General features: G+C 42.0%; 1 protein-coding gene across 9 annotated transcripts in view; it reads left to right on the top strand.

The window, feature by feature from the left end:
- The window catches only part of LOC120380229 (activity dependent neuroprotector homeobox), a 43,116-nt gene that overhangs the window by 17,500 nt on the left and 12,652 nt on the right, over positions 1–12,964 (top strand). The window contains exon 1 of one of the 9 annotated variants that reach the window (XM_039497762.1): positions 12,447–12,465. The exons of the other annotated variants lie outside the window; for them this stretch is intronic. The gene's annotated coding sequence lies outside the window, so the exon portion shown is untranslated. Of the gene's footprint in view, positions 1–12,446; positions 12,466–12,964 lie in introns of those variants that run through there. 9 annotated transcript variants of the gene reach the window in all.

Below are 12,964 nucleotides of genomic sequence, written 5' to 3'. Positions count from 1 at the left end.
GGAAGTCGGAAATGAATTAAATTCCATCTCATTATCTTCCAAATTTCTGTCTTCACAGTAATTGACTTAGGGCTGAAAATTTAGTCTCAGATTTTCAAAGCCACCTAAAGGATCTTGACATCCAATTCCAGTTAAAATTAGTGGTGGCTAGGCATCCAAATTATCTAGGCAGCTTTGAAAACCTCAGCCCTAATGTCCAAATTAGTGATTGCCTTTAATTTTTTATTTGTGCTTTAATGTTTGAGATTAACTCATAAGTAGGTGAGAAACCGTAGTATTACTGCTGTTACATTGCATTGTTGTGTTTTTCCTTAAATATGGTACCATACTAGTTTTAACTTATACAGAACATTTTATTATAGCATTAGATATTTCCAGATAAACTAGCTAAAGCAAGGGTGGGCAAACTTTTTGGCCTGAGATCCACATTGGGGAATAGAAATTGTATGTTGGGCCATGAATGCTCACAAAATTGGGGTTGGGGGTGTGTGGGAGGGGGGTGCAGGCTCTGGGTTGGGGCTGGAGGTGAGGAGTTTGGGGTGTAGGAGGGTTCTCTGGGCTGGGACTGAGGGGTTCAGAGGGCAGGAGGGGGATCAGGGCAGGGGTGCGGGAAGGGGTGCAGGTTCCGGCTGGGGGTGCGGGCTCTGGGGTGGGGCTGAGAAGTTTGGGATTCAGGAGGGTGCTCTGGGCTGGGATCAAAGGGTTTGGAGAGTGGGGGGGATCAGGGTTGGGGCATGGGGAGAGACTTGCGTGCAGGCTCTGAGCGGCGCTTACCTCACCCGGAACCATGTCCCTTCTCCGGCTCCTACGTGCGGAGTGGCCCCCAACCCTCAGAGCGGGGCCATGTGTCTGCTTCCGGGAGCCACGTGGTGCGGCCTCCAAATGGAGCGCTGGAGCGGGGCAAGCCCCAGACGCCGTTCCCCAGCTGGAGCTTGTGGGCTGGCTTAAAACGGCTCGTGGCCTGTACTTTGCCCACCCCTGAGCTAAGGAGTTAGAGAGCTTGAATTTTTTTGAGGGGTAGGGGTAGGGTAAGGAAAGTTGTTCGCTGTGACAACTGACTTGAAAAATACTTGTTTCTTTAGCTAATTGGCAATATTCTGCCCTAACACTACTTTTCTCTGACACCTTGCCAACCCCTCTCTCTGAATGCTTTCCCTGCACAACAAATGCACAGCTCTGGGAGCCATCTGCAAGGAAAACTCAGTACCACTATGAATTAACAAATGTACTCAACCTACATTTATTTTCATGCATTTGCTTTCCATTCTGTTGCTTCCCTTTGCTCTCTTTTTATTTCTTTCTCATTCTTCCTTCCTATTCTGGTTTCCTATGCCAGAACAGCACTTCCTTGTTATCTTCCTTTTCTTGATTGACTCTCTTTTCCAACCAGTCTATTCTGTGCTCCATGGGCAGCTGTGTAGTGAAATTTAAAGTTATGGTGCACAGAAATCACAAAGGGATTGAGATAGCCAAAGAGAGCTGTACAAGAAAGGAGTGAAAACTTATCTGTGATGTTGACTTTACTTTTTTTTTTTTTTTTTTTAAAGCACGTTTAGTTCCCTACTGGGCAAATACTTCAGTGTTCATTTTAAAAAGCACTGGGGGTATGTAACCGTTTGGTATTTCAAAGTTTAAGAGTTTTAAATAGAAATAAAATATTCTTAGATTCAATTTTTTGTATAGTGCTTTAAAGGGCTTTTTGTTTTGGAAAAGTGCACTTTTCATGAAGTAGCTCCTTGCAAATTAAGTTCTGGATGTGCAGATAACTTGCTGGAATGTCTAGGTTCATACATGTAGAAGCTTATCTGGCAATTCCAAATATGCTGGTAATTGTAGGGCTTCCAAGTTTCATAAACGGACTTCTTATTAATAAGGAGATGGTAAAATTTTGGATTAGTAATGCTTTGATGAAGTGATAGTTTCACCATGAGGAAAAACTTGGGTTATCTCTGTTCCTTTGTGCAGCTGTGGTTCCTTGTAAAATTATCCCCTTGATTATAGGTCTTACCACAACATTTCTAAAAAGATTGTGGAATTATGGACAATAATAATTTACTGTGTTCATTGGTATAGAACAGTAGTCATATAAAATGTCTTATCCTTTAAGGACAATGAAGCCCTGGATCATCAAACCACTATTAAGTTAGTCTTTTGAATAACTTTAAAAATGTCAATCTCCCCATGCTTCTGTTTTTCAAGTACATCTGACTGGGTGAAGTTCTCAGTTCAGAGGAAAATATTGTCCTCTTTTAAAAAGTGACTAAATTTGCTCAGTGTCAGAAGTGTAGTATTGTTCTCTGAATAGTCACTTTTCAACCTCAAGGGGCAAATTTTCTTATAAAATAGAGAAACTACACCTCTACCCTGAGATAATGCCACTCGATATAACACGAATTCGGATATAACGCGGTAAAGCAGTGCTCCAGGGGGGCTGTGCACTCTGGCAGATCAAATCAGGTTCGATATAACGCAGTTTCACCTATAACATGGCAAGATTTTTGGCTCTCGAGGACAGCGTTATATCGAGGTAGAGGTGTATGTTCTATTTGATTATATTCAGAGTCTATAAAATGACTGTACAGGAGTAACAGAGATGATGGAGTCAGAGATTCTTCTCTGTAAAAGATCAGGTTATTGTAGACTAGCTGGAAAGTGGGGTTTTACTGTCTGGAGTAGAAATTAGTTCATTCTGGGACTGAATTAAGAGGGAAGCTTCTTAGCAAGAGGGTGTGTGGTGAAGCTTCCTTTTTCCTCTTCTCCTTTGTGTGAGAAAGACAAGCACCTGTGGCGACTTGGAGTATATTCCCTGGACACATGCATTCCTGTAGGTTCTTACCTTTCTGGTTGTGAATATTGGCTATTTTTAGAGCCTCATGACATTTTTAGAGCTGTGGGGGTGTGTGTGTGTCAAGAGTGTCATATATGTATAAAAGAAAATGTCATGAGGCTCTAAACATAGCCTATATATGGGGGGAATTTTGTTACTTTGTTTTATCCATGTGGGGTGTTGGCTCTTGGGGGCTGAGAGGTCCTGGGGGATGTTGCAGAGTGAATCTGACCCACACTCACTCCGCAGCAGCAGTTCTTTGGGGCTGGGCCCAGCTCCCTGCTCCGGGTGTTGCAGCCTGGGGCATGCATCACAGCTGTACTCAGGTTTGGCCCAGCTGTCCCTCTGTCACCAGGTTGCAATGCCAATCACTTAATTTTTGTCTGACTACCCCCTGTCATGACAGAGGCAGCTGGGCCAAACCTGAGTAGTGCTGTGACCCCGTGTGCCATGTTGCCACGCGTGGAGTGGGGAGCTGGACAAAGCCGCAGGGGACAGGAGCTGCTGCTGATGGATGAGTTTTTCATTTTTTTTAATGATGTTTTGTTCTGAATTTGTGGAAAATGGGGTTCTAGGTATTAAGCAAGGGACTTTTACCTTCCAAGGAATTGTCTAGATTAAGAAAATGCATACCATTAGCGTTTTCTAATACTGTGTAAAACATTGACTTTTCAGTCCTTGTCTATACTGAGTATTAACACATAGTGTGTGTTAACATTTTCTAATACATAGTTTTTTTCCTAGTAGTCTTACAAAAACCCTCTATTTTTCCATTGCTTTGAAGTGATTGTCTGGTTTGCTGACTGTCACATGGTAGCTGGTTTGCATGGGGGATTGGATTACATGGCTACCTTAGTTTGGAGGTGTGAAATTCAGTTTTATACCATACAGTGAAGGTGATTATTCTTGTTAAAGGTTAAGATATGGTTTAAAAGTTACCAGACAAAGAAAAGGAAATTAACTTAATAGAGGAGGCTGTGCAATCTGCAACAGTTTAGATTATTTTAAAATGGCCACTACATGTCTGCAGCTGCCTCTTCATCTGGAATTTAAAGAGCTAGGAAGCGGAGCTGAAGGTCACTTGGGGTCTGTTTGCAGAAGAGTGAGTAGATCTAAATACTGGAGTACTTAAATGAGGAATTTGAGCTGCCAGTATCATGAAGAGTACAAGACTGGTTTAAAATTCCTCTTTTGGGTAAACTCAGTTTGCCTACTAAAAGCTTTTTTCTTTTTTGCTCTTGTCATGTGTATGTAGACAGTGGAGTAACTTTATGGTCTCCTGCATGTAGGGTATTCATACTGTTAATTCCTCTGGCAATTAAGCAGAACTCTTCCACAATTTTTATAATTCTGTTTTTGTTCAGAACCCTGGTGTACACACCTCTCCGTGATCCAGGAAGTATTTAAAAGTGTTATGCAGTATTTTTCACACCATTTTAATAATTTTTCCTCACATAGGTTGGTTGAAGCTTATAAAACAGTAAGAGCAGATAGCTAGGAATTGTACCCAAAATGCTGCATTGTGTGAAGTTTATATTTAAGGTCACTTTGCAGTGAAGCAAAAGTAATTCTCCATTGAGGTCTGTTTAGGGTTACAACAGGTCTGGTCTAAAGCCCTTTGAAGGCAGTGGAAAGGCTCCCATTGAGGACAACAGGCTTTGTATTAGCACCAATATCAGTTGACTTCATTGCAACCATTAGCTAAGTAGTCAGGAGTTTTGGGTGCCACCTTGAAAAGCAGAAGTAACTAATTTATAGCTAAACAATTCACCCAGTGTCACAATCTGGCCCAGTTTCCCTTGCTGAACAGACACCAGATTGTTGTGAATAGACTAAGCCACTGGATCCCATGTGTTTATAAGCGCCCAGAATCGCTGTTCTTAGCTCTAGGTCTCTTATGGGACACTTCCAGGTTCAGACCCAGTGTCTGCCACCCTTCCTTGGGATGTGGGACTCCCCAGCCTGGCTGCTATAAATTCCAAAACCAGCAACTCCAGTTGCTTATACATGCTCCCTCAGAGTTCCATTGCATTGTAGGCATGCTCAGCTTCTTGATCAGCTCCTTCAGGAACAATGTGTCAGGTAAGCAGGGAATACAGGCTTATCAAAGGAGTTTATTAGCCATAGTCACTCTTAAAGTACTAGAGTTAGCGATTGTTGCAAAATCCCAACTAGCCCTGAGATACTCCTTCCCCTCCCCCAGCCCCAATAAAAATATGATCTAACTCTTTCTGAGTCCAGTCTGATCAGTCTTTCAGGCTAGGCAGACTTTTCTGCATCCTCTTCTCTCTCCAGCCTGGTCTTCCAGCATGTGGTGATGAATGACCCTCTTGCTCAGAGAGAGACCCTCACCGCAGGTAGCTACTGACCTTTTTTGCCCATGTGCTCCAGCTGGGAAATTCCAGCCTTCCTCCAGGGTATGTCTACCCTTAAACTGCTACAGCAGCACAGTTGCAGCATTCCAGCTGCACTGCTGTAGTGCTTCAATGTAGATACTACCTACTCCGAAGGGAGGCGTTTTGCTGTCAGCGTAGTCAGTTCACCTCCCCGAGAGGTGGTAGTTAGGTTGACAAAAGAATTATTCCAGAAGCCTAGCACTGTAGACATCGGAGGTTAGATTAGCATAGCTACATCTTAGTGTTGTGGATTTTTCATACCCCTGAGAGAGAGAGCTATGCTGATGTTGGTTCCCATTGTAGACCAGCCCCCAGTCAGGCTTCAGTGTAGAGAGTCCATTGTCATATAGTCTCTCAACTACCAGTTCAAAACCATCAAAGTTGATGGCCCTAGATTTTCCTGTAATGGCTTCTCAGCCATTGTCCCTAATACAAAATGGATGTTCTAATCCAAAATGGAGGATACATTATTAAATGAAGGTTGCACTACAAAATGGAGTTCACAGTTTGGTAGACACATCCCATTCTGTCACAGCCTGTTTGACCATGGAAGAGTAACTTGAAAGTTATACTTGCAAAAGTGTATAGTAGACCTGTGACTGGTGTATAGGGTTGCCAACCCTCCAGGATTAGCCTGTAATCTCCCAGAATCTCCCGGCGACTACTGAAAGCAATCCGGGAAGTTTTAATAGGATATTTTAAGAAAATGACATTACATCATGTTGGGGGGAAAATAATCTCCCGGAATAGCTTCAGTCAGAGTTGCCAATCCTATGTGTGTATGAAACACAGTGCAGATCAATATGTGTTTGTCACCAAACCACTTAGTTCATTAATATTCAGGATTTTGTAGAGAGATGGTTGTCAGGGTCTTTTGGGGGGTAATATAGGTTTTACCAAGAGATATCAGTAAAGGTACTACCAGAAGGAAAGTAAAATCATACTCCTGTTTAAGCATCAATTTTTTTTCTGTCTGGAGTGTTCTGCACTGCCTTTAAATGTGGATTTTAGTGTAACTTGGTTCCTTCAAGGCAAACTTAGTAGAACTGGAATTCATCAGGATGGATTTCTCAATGTGCTTGTTGGTGGGACAGAAATCTAGAACAGGCAGAGAAAAAAGAAATGGAGGACCTGGCACAAAGTGCAAGTTAAATCATGAATATAAACTTAAATAGGTTGGCCTATGGTCAAATCTAACTGTTGTGGTTGTTGACTAGGGATGACAGAAATGTTCAGGGAATCTTTCTGTAGAATTGTTTCAGCAGTTTTTTACTGGCTTTCCTTGACCCTACACATTTTGTGTGTGTGTGTGTGTATGCGCGTGCGTGCGCACGCATAAGGAGTACATGGTATTTCAATATAAAGAGGATCACTGAATTAAATATTTACTTACCACATAGTGATTTATTGTGCATGTATAACTAGGATTAGGGTGAAAATATGTATGAGACTGGCAAAATCTATTCTGCATCCTGCTTGCCACTAAAACAGGATAAAATGGAGAAGCAGTGTGGTCCATCGAATGTGGACTGGAGGTTCTGTTCGCAGCTGTTCTGTGACCTTGGATGAATCACTTCACCTTTCTGTACTTAATTTCCCCATCGTAAAAATGGGAGGAGTAATGTTACTTATCTTTGTAAATCACTTTGAGTTCTATAGATGAGGAGTTCTGTATACAAACATTATTATTATTATTATTTATTATTAGCGAAATAGTTTTTCCTCCTTAACCAGTACGGATTGGCAATCCAATGAACGTGTAAAGTCTTGGCTATTTCTATCCAGTCAGCACTCCTCCTTATTTGTCTTCTCAGTCCTGCTCCTCCTTTGCTGAAGAGGAAAGCAGCAAAGGCAATCTCTCATATTTTTGGCTTTTCAGTGCAGTTTTTTAATGTTCTTTTTCCCTCCAGTTCTTTTGACTTCTAAAATGATAAGCGAGAAGGAGGGGGGTGTTGCCCAAGTGCAACAGCTGCTGTGGCACAATATGAGCCTTCATTGTGGGTATCTTCTGCTCTTACTGGGATAACAGCCCAGAATGTCAAGATACAGTGATGGCTTCTGTTGGCAGATCAAAGTACCAGGCTGCTTCACCATTACCGGTCAATGCAGCCTATAGCAGAGCTTCCTGGTAAAAGAATCATTCAGAGCTAGTCTCTACAAGGGCAGTAAAGGACAGTTTCCACCACCCACATGCCAGGTGCAGACAATTTCCAAGACCTTTCCTCTCCAGGAGCTTTAGGTTGGGCAAGGACTATCCAGCTCCTGGAATAACGTTATGCTTAAACAGCGATTTGGCAAGATTCATTCTGAACCCTCACTATTTATGCCTTCTTATCTCAAGGCTGTGCAAGAAGAGCATGGAGTAATGTAGTGATGTAGTCTCTGAAGCTGCTTGAGTAAGTTCTCAGCAATCATGGGCCTTAACAGTATGAGGTTCCTTGTGGCTCTCCATTAATGTTGGTGATTCAGTGCTCGCAAGTTATGCTGACATACAGCCACCACTGTAATTAAACCGCTGTTGCATGTCTACACTATGCTCCTTGTGTTGGTGGAGTGCATCCACAATAGCAGCTCTTGCATCGACCCAGAGAGCAGTGTACTGTGGGTAGCTATCCCACTATGCAACTGGCTGCAGTGTGTTTTGGGAAGGGTTTGCAATGCCTCATGGGGGCAGGTACAGCGTAACATGATGGTTTCTCAATCCCATTGTTCCTTGGGCACTAGATTGCCAGCCCCTTTTCAACTGAAGAGGAGGTGGAGGGGGGGGAGTGTGTGTGTGTGTGTGTGGAGAGTGAGTGTGTTGGCACACTGTCTCTTTGGGCATGTCTACACTTACCTCCAGAGCGATTGATCCAGTGGGGGTCGATTTATCGCGTCTAGTGAACACGCAATAAATCGAGCGCTCTCCCGTTGACTCCGTTACTCTACCGGCGTCGACAGGGGAGCATCAGCTGTTGACTCACTGTAGTGAAGATACCGCGGTAAGTAGATCTAAGTGCGTCGACTTTGCTACGTTATTCACGTAGCTGAAGTTGCATAACTTAGATCGATTACTCACCCTCCCAGCGTAGACCAGGCTTTAAGTTCAAACACCAGCTGGAAGCAACCAATCCTGTGGCAGAAGCTGGTGGACAGACAACTGGTGTCCCCCTGTCTGTCTCTTCTCTCCCCCACCTCAGTGAAGACCAGTACACCAGCAGGGGGAGGTGGACACTCAGACATCAGCCCCCACCTTTCTCCTTGGCTCTGAACAGCACAACATGAGTCTCTTCCCCCACACCCCGCCAAGCAGCAGCCTGCCTGCCACTGCAGTCCTAGTGCTGGGGAGAGCAGGATTCTGCATTAATGTTTTGATTCCCTCCGAGTTCTCCCACAGTCTCCTCTCCCCTAGACTACAGGGAAGGAGATGCACCCCCTCCCCTGTAGTCTAGATAGGAGTGCATTTGCTGCTGGGAATCAGCATGCTCAGCTGGGCAGTAGCTGTGTGAGTTCTCCATGCTGAGGAGTTTCAGAACTTCCTGGGGCTTTGAAAGGAGAGGAGTGCATGCCCATATAGCTTGATGCAGGGCAGCCGAGTTCAAAACAGTGAGCAGGGAGGTCACGGTAGGCATTGTGGGATACCTCCTGGAAGCCAGTTACCACGATGTAACAAACGTTGTGTCTACACTGATGCTTTGTCGATCTAACTGTGCCGCAAAAAGCTTTACACCTCTTGTCAAGGTGTTTTATTTTGTTAGCAAAGCAGGACAGTTTTGTCAGTGGGAGGAGCATCGTTCTGTGTACACCTTCACTGTTTTGTCTACAAAAGCTGCCTTCTGCTGACAAAACTTTGTAGTGTAGACCAGGCCTTAGTGTCCTTTCATTTAGACCAGAGCCTGAAGATTTTTCAAACTAAGTGAAATGCAGTGGCTTTCCATTTTTAAGGAGGATTTTTTTTTTAAGGATTGGGTGGATTCAGCTTTCTAAGGCAATTTGCTGAGCAAAGCAGACTTTCTGGTAGAAAAGTTTCTACATCCGTTTTCAAGAGGGGAGCCTTTTCACAGCAAATATGACTTTTACAAATTTTGTTTTTTTCAGGTACTAGAGGTGGACTTCTCTGTTTTGGGCACACTTGGTCTTCCTTGCAAAAGGAAATCAGTTCAGATCTGAGAGACCTGATGAGATTTCTGTATACTTGGAGATGAGTTGCAGAATTCTGAGCAATTTTTTTTATATCCATTGGATTTCACTAGTAACCTTGACAGAAAGAGGGTTCAAGTGGTATGAAGATCTCTTAATTGTTCCTCCCACCCATAACTAGTATCAGTTTTCTTTACTTCATGCTCTTGGAGCAGGATATACTTCCTGTTAATTGGCATTTGCAGACTAATTTAGTATAGCTGATCTCCTTAGAAATGAAGCAGTTAACAATGCTTGGCATTCAAATGATTGTAATTAAGCTTCAAAATAAATGCCCTATTAACAAATAAAGTTTACCCCTTTTTGCTGTTTCTCACTGCCTGACAGCAGACTCTACAGTAGTTGTTTTACATTGTGAAAAAAATTCTTTGCAGTCAGGACTAGAAGCTCTTTAAATGAAATCTTAGATTCTAGAGACTATAACAAAATTTGCAGAAGTTTAAATCCATGGGGTTTTAATGCCCTCAAGTGTCTGCTGTCCTCACAGATGTAACTCAGATACTCATTGATCTTGAATCATGGGGTAAAGTTACTACTAAGATTTCATCTGTCTGGATTCGAAATTCAGAGTCAGTTTTGGTCAATCAAATCCTACCTATGTCCTACTATATGCTACTTCATTTATTCTTTGGTGTGTATGATGCAGACTGTGCAGACATCTAACTGTATGAAGAAGCTGCTGGAAAGTAGATATGTGCACTATATCTAATGACTCTGCCAAGAGCAGTATTGCTTTATTTCCATTTGATTATTTTTATGGGAAAAAGCTGTTGGAGCCATGTGTAATTTCTTGATCAAATTCAGACTGCTTTTTCATCATTTTTTGCCTTAAGTGCAGTTAATGAGAACTCTGAGTACAGAGAGAACAATTTATTCAGTTTAAGCAAAGGATAACATTGCTTTGCTTTGGAAATATACATGCGTTATAAGAACAATAACCTGTTCTCACCCTTGTATGAAATAGTATTGTAAGGCTGGTCTTCGGGTTTTTTTTAATTGCAGAATATTAGTATTGAAAATCATGCTTTCTGACTTCTTTGGCAGCGTATGGGAGAGAAAGGTACTTTGGACTTTGTAGAACCCATGTTTTTTAGTGCATTCCTGTCCTGAAGGTACAGCTTCTCTTCTCTGTCCCATCCAACTTGAACTCAAAAATGTTAGTGGTGATTTCTCATTCATTCATCATTCATTCATTCATCACCCGTCCCCCCATGGGGGGCCACAACACAACAGATCTCCATAGATCTCCATCCTCATTCGTTCCAGGCTGGGGTTGGGGTATAGCCCATTTTTTTTTTTTTTTTTCAACATCAAGGTCGCGTCGCCAGGTATTTCTTTTCTTCTCTTTTTCCTTTGCCTTGGGGGTTCACTGCTGTGCCTGTGTCTGGATGTTGGTTGGCTGCTTGTATAGTGTATGTCATCCCCCCCCACCTTCTCCTCCTCTTCTAATTTCTTCTCTGCTGGAGTTGGTCCTCTCCAAGAGGTGGATGGATGTTACTGTCTGTGTCTGGCCATCGGGGGAGAATCCTCTGAGGGCAGCTTATTAATGGGTCTCTGGATCTTCCTGGTGGTTGTTTTGGTTGTCCTCCAGGTTTCAGCTCCATTCTCTAGCCATATTTAATTTTTGAAAAATAAAATGAAATGCCTCCTTGCATTCCAGCTAATGATATTTCTTTAAAAAGAACAGGAGTACTTGTGGCACCTTAGAGACTAACAAATTTATTTGAGCATAAGCTTTCATGGGCTACAGCCCACTTCATCGGATGCATGGAATGGAACATATAGTAAGGAGAGAGATACACATACAGAGAACATGAAAAGGTGGGAGTTGTCCTACCAAATGTAAGGTCCATTATGAGCCAGGTTATGTAAAAAGGCTCTGCCTATAGGTGTTTCCTAGCAACTCTGCCAAGGGAATGCATTGGAAATCAGAGTTTCCATTTCTTTTAGGAATGTTGGGGTTCACTTAATTCACTCAGCCAAAGACTAAAAATAAGGGGGGAAATGTAAGTAATGGGGAAATTAGAAATGAGACATGACCCTACTAACCATTAGCTTTAGTCAACCAACTACTTAGTCTAGTTAAGTGGTTTTCGGCCTGTGGACCCCTGGGAGTCCGCAGACTATGTCTAAGATTTCCAAAGGGGTCCGCACCTCTATTTGAAACATTTTAGTAGTCCACACATGAAAAAAGATTGAAAACCACTGATCTAGTTGAAATTCTTGGGTAACAGCTTTTTTTTTTCCCACTTGGAAAAATTGCCATCAATCTTAGTCTACTTTGAAAACAATTACAGTAGAACTTTGCTAATTCTCACACTTCACAGTTCTTACCAAAATGAGTGTCACTTCATTTCTTGGACCTGTTGGTATAAATTACAAGTGTAAAATGTGAATAGCTCATGGAAAATATTTGTTAATATAAATGGTTCAAAGCTGAGCCATATTAGGAATTTTGCTTCAGTGATAATTTAAAAAATGTAGTTGTCACATTACATATCTTAAATACCTAGGACTTTTAGTTATGATTTTACTTCTGTTTCACCTGTGGAAGTAACAACATGTAATGCTACTTTAATATTAAATATATTGCATGAGTTCTCAAATACATATTCTATTACCATGTTTCATTTACAGAGCTCTACCTAGAGGGCAAGTATCCCTTTCCACTATGAAACATTACTTACCATTCTTTTTATGGGTTTATATCTTGGCCTAAATTGCATAATTTTACAGCACCCAAAAATGTGCTAAGCATTTCACAATACAAATAAGAGGATACAGAAGAGTTTAAAAGCTGGGACATTATGCTACAAAAAGGGGGCAGCCTATATGTTGCGCCGGGGAGGGGGAAGAAGAGATGGGAGAATATCAAAACATGATGTGGTTATTCAGCAAAGCCTAATGCACAGCATAATGGTGCAAGATGCTCTTATATTTTAAAAAGTAGCTGAATGTTATGGTTAACTTATTTCTTGTGTGTGTCTTTGTAGAAGTGGGTCTTAAGGAGGGTCCTGAAAGAGGAAAGGGCCTTGTGGACCAACTTGGAATTTACTTGAACAAGTAATTAATGAATCAAGGGTTTGAATGCAGACTTCTGTTCATTAACTAGTTACTTTGAATCGGTCTTGTAAAATAATAATGAAAATTTACCAACTGAGGCACAAAATTACTTTCTTCGCCTTTACCATGATTAAAAAAAAATGCAAAAGGGTGAATAGAATTCACTGAGGCTGACTTAAGTTATTTGAGCAATTAATTTTTGAATGGTCAGAATCCCTCTTAGTGACAGATATACTCCACTGAAAAAAAATTTGTTTCTTTAAATTACAAGTAAATTTGTTGCTTGTGAAAGATGCTGGATTCACAACAGTGGGCAACTGAAATCCCCTGTTCAGAACAGGCAATAGTTTGATTCTCTTCTGGGCTCTCACTCTCCTCCGCCCCCCCTTTCACCGCGGAGTGTCTCAGCACTCTTGTGGAAGGACTAGAAAACAGAGTAGCTCATGGTCCACTCTATCCTTGGCTTCTAATCAAAGATGCCAGTAGCAATGCAGTTATT

This window comes from Mauremys reevesii, linkage group 13 (genome assembly GCF_016161935.1).
Source record: "Mauremys reevesii isolate NIE-2019 linkage group 13, ASM1616193v1, whole genome shotgun sequence".
In the NCBI taxonomy this organism is placed as follows: domain Eukaryota; kingdom Metazoa; phylum Chordata; order Testudines; family Geoemydidae; genus Mauremys; species Mauremys reevesii.
This window is presented reverse-complemented; position numbering and strand designations above follow the sequence as displayed.